Source organism: Glycine max, chromosome 18 (assembly GCF_000004515.6).
Source record: "Glycine max cultivar Williams 82 chromosome 18, Glycine_max_v4.0, whole genome shotgun sequence".
In the NCBI taxonomy this organism is placed as follows: domain Eukaryota; kingdom Viridiplantae; phylum Streptophyta; class Magnoliopsida; order Fabales; family Fabaceae; genus Glycine; species Glycine max.
In genome coordinates this window covers 25,194,382-25,200,381 of record NC_038254.2, presented here as the reverse complement: position 1 = coordinate 25,200,381, position 6,000 = coordinate 25,194,382, and the positions used below count along the sequence as shown (strand labels likewise).

At 30.5% G+C, this 6,000-nt stretch overlaps 1 pseudogene; it reads right to left on the bottom strand.

The window, feature by feature from the left end:
- Window positions 1-1,074: 1,074 nt before the first annotated feature.
- LOC100797398 (nicotinamidase 1-like) overlaps window positions 1,075-6,000 on the bottom strand; it is a 28,949-nt pseudogene continuing 24,023 nt past the window's right edge.

The following is a 6,000-nucleotide window of genomic DNA, read 5'->3' as shown; positions in this document are numbered from 1 at the left end:
TGCTTCATCTTTGGATTCAACATTTAGGGGAAAATATGAGGATTGAGGTTGTTGTCAATGTTGTATTTTCCAAAATGATTCTGATAGTTGTGGAATGTCGTTTGTGACAATGGTTACGAGAAAGTGAGGAAGGTGATGGGTCTAGTATTTTTGTATCTCAAATTTGTAACTTTCCTTCAAGACCTGAAAAAAGGTAACATGGAAGCGTGGAGGTGTTGTCTTTCACGGAGGCTTTGGAGTCGTCACGTGACAGCGTCAGAAGTTACAGTTGTTGTGAGAGAGAAAGATAGGGACAATCCGGGAAATACAAAGAAAATATAAAGAAAAAATTAATAGATGAAAAAAAATGTAATCCTTCCATTTAAAAACCAATAGATTCAATGGTGTAAAAAAAATTTCACAGTCCAAAAGTGACTTTCACTTTCATATCTTAGAACTCATCCACTCCAAGACTTAAGCGCATGTGATTTATAACAATAATCAATTTTATTTCATGTCGTAACAAGCATTTTAATGTAAAATTAATTGATATGATTATTTTAAATACCTATACCAATCACGATTAATATTCAAAATTAATCATGATTGGGATTAAGACTAATTGTAACGTGCTCAACCATTTACTGTTACACATTATTAATATATACACATTTTATTCTCTAAAGTAGAAACTACACTTTAGAGGAGCTTAATTCACTAGGTAACTAAAATATTATTGTGCTTTCAAATAAATTATACTCAATTTGATCTTGTGGAATTCAAGTCTTATGAAAGGAAAAAATTTAATTGAAAGGAAATATTCTATTAAAAGTAATCAGTCAGATTTTTCAGTAAAAATTAATTATAATATTTCACACAAATATTATGGGTACAAAAGAAAATACACATTTTTTATTATTATTTATGGACATTTTCAAATATTCAATGCTCTCTCATATATATATATATATATATATATATATATATATATATATATATATACTTGAAGAGTAACAGATGCTGTCAATTATTCCAATTCTCAATTACTTATACTAACACTTAACGCTCTTTCAGTTATTCCATAACACCCCTTAATTATTCAAACAACACTTCTGAAGCTATATGGGCTCCCCTTCCACAGGCAATGTAAAGGCTAATGTGATGCATTAGCTCCTGCAATGTAGAAAACAAGAATAGATAAATAAACATTGAACCTTTCAAAAAAAAATAAAATAAAAAAAAAATATATATATATATATAAACTGAAATTTCATCCATTTTATCACAAATGTTTGTTTGAATTTTTTTACTTTATCATGAAAGACCAGCATGACAATTGCTTGCAATTTGACGGTCACAAAGACAAACCATGTTAGCGCTAACACAAGTTATGCACTAGAAGACTCATCGAAACTATGGGGATAACCTCTGATGTTTTTTGTTTACCAATAGGAATATCATAGATAGGTTAAACTTCAAAAAGCGAGCACAAAATTGGCTGAAGTGAGACATCCTATCAACAAAAAGTGAAAACTTAGCACTAGTAACAGATAACCTCGTAGGGGGTGGTTGAAAACATTTTTATCTTTCTAAGTTTATTCACATCCTTAATGAAGGTCCTGGGTCAAGTAAATAAAAGTTTCTGATTTTAGAGTGTACCATAGTTAAGAATGAAAGTAAGCCATGCGTGTTTAAACTTAACTAACATCTAAATACAGCACAAATGTCAGCAGAAACAAGGTCTTGAAGTGTTCATTGTCATATAGTAACAGAGCACGGATACGTGTTTGCCAGCGTAAGTTGGCTTTCTTAGATATAATTAAGTGTTTCTTAATGTCAGATGAACTACCATCGCCCAGCATCTGAATATTTAGGTTATGTTTATTATCTACTTCCAGGCTATTGAGATTATGCTTAAAATTTCTGTAATACAAGTCAACTCTGAAAAACAATACAGTTGAAGTTTAGGAAATTAAGAAAAGAAATGTCTTCTGACTTTTAGCGCTGAAGTTTAGGCAATTAAGATATAAATTCAAGCAAAGCAACATTAAGATAATCAAGTGTTGCACCAAATGCCAAATGTAATGGCAAATCATAAGTAGCACAAGCTTGGGAAGATATGATCACATTTTCCAGAGGAGGAAGGAAACCACTGTTTCTTGCAGACAAGAACAAGACAGACGAGACAAAATCCAGCACACATATATCAGTGCACATCCCAGCAACCAAAATCTGTAAGAAAAACCCAGACCCTAAGAACCTCAACAAAAATCTGAACTACATTAAAATAATATCCAAAAATCTTTCAACCTATGCCATGAACAAGTCTAGACAATTTTGATGTGGAGACAAATAGGAAAGGACATATTTAATTTTGACACAGAAACAGTGTAAAAGATTTTAATATGTTGATTTAGAGCAAAGTTTAATCCTTTTAGTTTCTAATTTGAGTTTTGGTCCCTGGAATAACTTTTGGTGGTTTTAGTGCATGTTTGGTTTGTCATTTGCTGCCTTGCAAATGTCCTTTCACGCTTTCCGCAGCTGCAAACAAAGAAGGAAGCACCCTGGTGGATTGGGAAAAACGTGGGTTATGTTCAACCCAACATTTTCCCAAACACACCCTTAGTCCCTATACTTCTATTTATTTAGTTTTTATTCCTACCAGTAAGTATTAATTCGTATATTTTCATCATTTCATGTGAGTTTTAACTTCTTTAGTTTCTAAAGTACATTGTCATTATATTTTATAAGAAATCGGTTAGTGTAGTTTAATTTAGATATTGGTTACTACTTACTAGTATAAAACTAGGGATAAAGAAAAATATATATAACTAATAGGTTTAAATATGTTATTTATACATGTAATGTATCTTTTTTTTAGATTGCTACCTATGATTTTATTTTTATTTTGTTACTTGAGTTTTTCAAATTTTTGTATTTGGTATCTGTCATTAGTATAAGTCCATTAAGTGATGACGTGATTCTTGTTAGTCTCTCACATTCTTACTTAGCTGATGATGTGACATTTTGTTAACTCACCATGTTATGACTTAACAGATTTAGACTAACGACAAATATCAAATACAAAAATTTAGAAAGATTAAATAGTAAAATAAAAAAAAGATAGGAATTTGAAAATGGAGTGTATTACTGATATGAGAAGCATATTTAAGGCTAACTAATAAAATCGCATCAACCTTAATGTTTAAATCCAGTGTCTTACACTACCTGTTTCAAAAAGTAGAAGTTTCCCGTGCAACCTTAGTTGCTCCAATAACGTGGCACTTTCATGCTTAAAATTTCTATACCAACAGAGAATCAAGTTCAAAGGAAATGCTTACTTGTTTTATCTGATTATTTTTCATCCAATCAATGAAGACATAAGAGCCAAGGAATCCATCAATGCATTCTTTTTGCCTGAGTGTTGCATTAGGGTCATTTTCCAACCACAGCAGATCTTCAATTCAGAGGAAACCAAACAAAACCAATAAGCACATATCCTCAAACCAACGCAATAGTTTTAATGAACTCAAACCTTATTACTGTAAAAAAAATATATGGTAGTGTTTGGCACACAAACAGGGTGACAAAATTCTATGTTGTTCCATTCTGTTTGTTTCAACTCAACCCATAAACTATGTCAATTTTTTAAACACGCCGAACATAAAATATAGCCTATATGTTCTCTCGCCTACCGTTCCAAGATGTCTCTAGCAAAAGCTACCTACAACTACAACAACCTAAAACAAATTGTTTAATTTTCATGTACTATTAGTGTCTTATATTATCAATTAATTAAAAATGATTTCAGATTTAAATTTCAAAGTAATTATCATAAAAATCAACTATATGCATTATTCTTAAAATTTGAGTTTGAGCCTAACTCAAACATTAAAAGTTAACTGATTTTATTTCTTTTGAACATCAAAATGGAATTAATATATTGAAACAGGTTTTGGTATAAGATATACCTCCCCCGAGCAAAGAATGAACACAAAGCAGAGTCACCCATCATACATATATGCTAATCCTATAACAACTAAAAGACACATAGATGTGCTACAACCAAAAAATGTAATCCAACAAAGAAAAAAAGCTACATAAACATGAGGTTAACACCCCTCAAGCCAAAAACTAACAAAACTAAGTCAAGCTAAATGAATAAGGGTTCTCCCTCGTTTATATACATTATTCAACACTATCTATCATCAATGTAGAATATAGATTTTTCCCAATAGATCCTCTCATGTCCACCACTATTGGGCTTCGTGTGTGAGTTAATATGGTAAGTGGCTCAATAATAATGAATTTTGGATAGACTTATAAAATTTACAAGAAAAATGACCTATACCTACGGACAAAAACTGTCACTATAAATAAAAAATCTGTAGGTAAATGTATGATAGACTTTGTCCTACAGACGTTTCTTCCGTCAACTTTGAGGGGCCGTATAATGACAACTAATTGTCTGTCACTATAGGTTTTACCTACTATGTATAGTGTGTAGGTAAAAGTCATTAACTTCTACTTGCATCTCTTAACTGTAGGTAAAAGTCTTTAATATGTATCTATCATCTTCAACTGTAGGTATATGTTTAACATGAACACCTCTAACTAACTAACTAGGCGTGACAACATTTGTTACCCTAAAAGCATCCTCATCAGTTCGATCATCACCAATATAGATTGGAAATACATCATTCGAATTCTCGTACCCTAGAAATATGCAAATAGTATTATTATAGTGAATCAGAACAAATATATGTTATATATGTAGCTTAGGTAGGTGAGATATCAAAGTAAGGATATTTTTGCATGAATTAATATATATAGTTATCTACTCACCCAATGATTCTAACAAAAATTCAAGAGCCTTGCCATTGTCCTATTTAATGGTTAGACAGATCTCTAGCACTTTTCTCCCTTGGGTTAGCCTGAGTTGTGGATACTCATTGAGCACCAATCTAACTTTCTCCGCCAATGCTGCCCAACTCTAAGGAAAAAACAGAGTAAGGACACAATTAAAATGGACCCTCAGCAAATCCAATTCATCTATGGTTCAGAACAAAGGGATGTACATAATTAAACCACATCATGGATGAGTTATATTGATAGCCACATAGCACGTATATTCTTAAAAAACAATTTGATGGTCCATTTGCAAAGATGTATCTTATATTTAACAGCTACACAATTGACAAGAAATTTCATTTTTGCATCCCAAATCATGATAATGAAACAAAATGTACCCTGTGAATATAAGGAAAGTACGTTAACCTTTGTCAGTAATTCCACGTCCTCTGTTGTAGCCTTCTTTTTCATATCCCTTGTTTGTATATCCTGGTGGTGGAAATGGAAAGCAACGCGACATTGCACAAAGTCCAGATATGTCTGGTGTATATTCCTTGTAAAATTGAATAATTAGGCCAAAATAAGCTTAAATGGTCCAAAGTTAAAATTGAAAGGAAGAGTGGAGGTGGCATCCATAGTTGATGGTTGGAGTTAAATGTCTTTACTTTATTTAAATGGTCCAAAGTTAAAATTGAATAATTAGGCCAAAATAATAATTAATTTATGTTAATGAAAAATTAAGTTAATATTTTTAAGGCTTAAATAACCTTTTAATTTCTATTATATCTTTTTATTTGAGTCTTTTTCTAAAGAATTAAAATTTTGGTTCATACTACTACTAAATTAATTAATAATAAAAATTTAAAAATAATAATAATATAATAATAATAATTTATTTTATTAATTTATATGCTAGCATAAATTATAAATTAAAATATATGAATATAAATAGTGATATTTATTATATATATATATATATATATATATATATATATATATTCGTGTATCTCTTATTCTAGTTATTTGTCAAAGTAATATTTTTGAAAAATAAATGAAAGGAAACAAAAATCATTTACAACTGGAAATGGTGATCTCTGTTATTATTATATTTAATTTTTTGGTATATAATGGCATGAGTTGTCTGCTTGAAAAAGATTCTTGGAAGTGGCC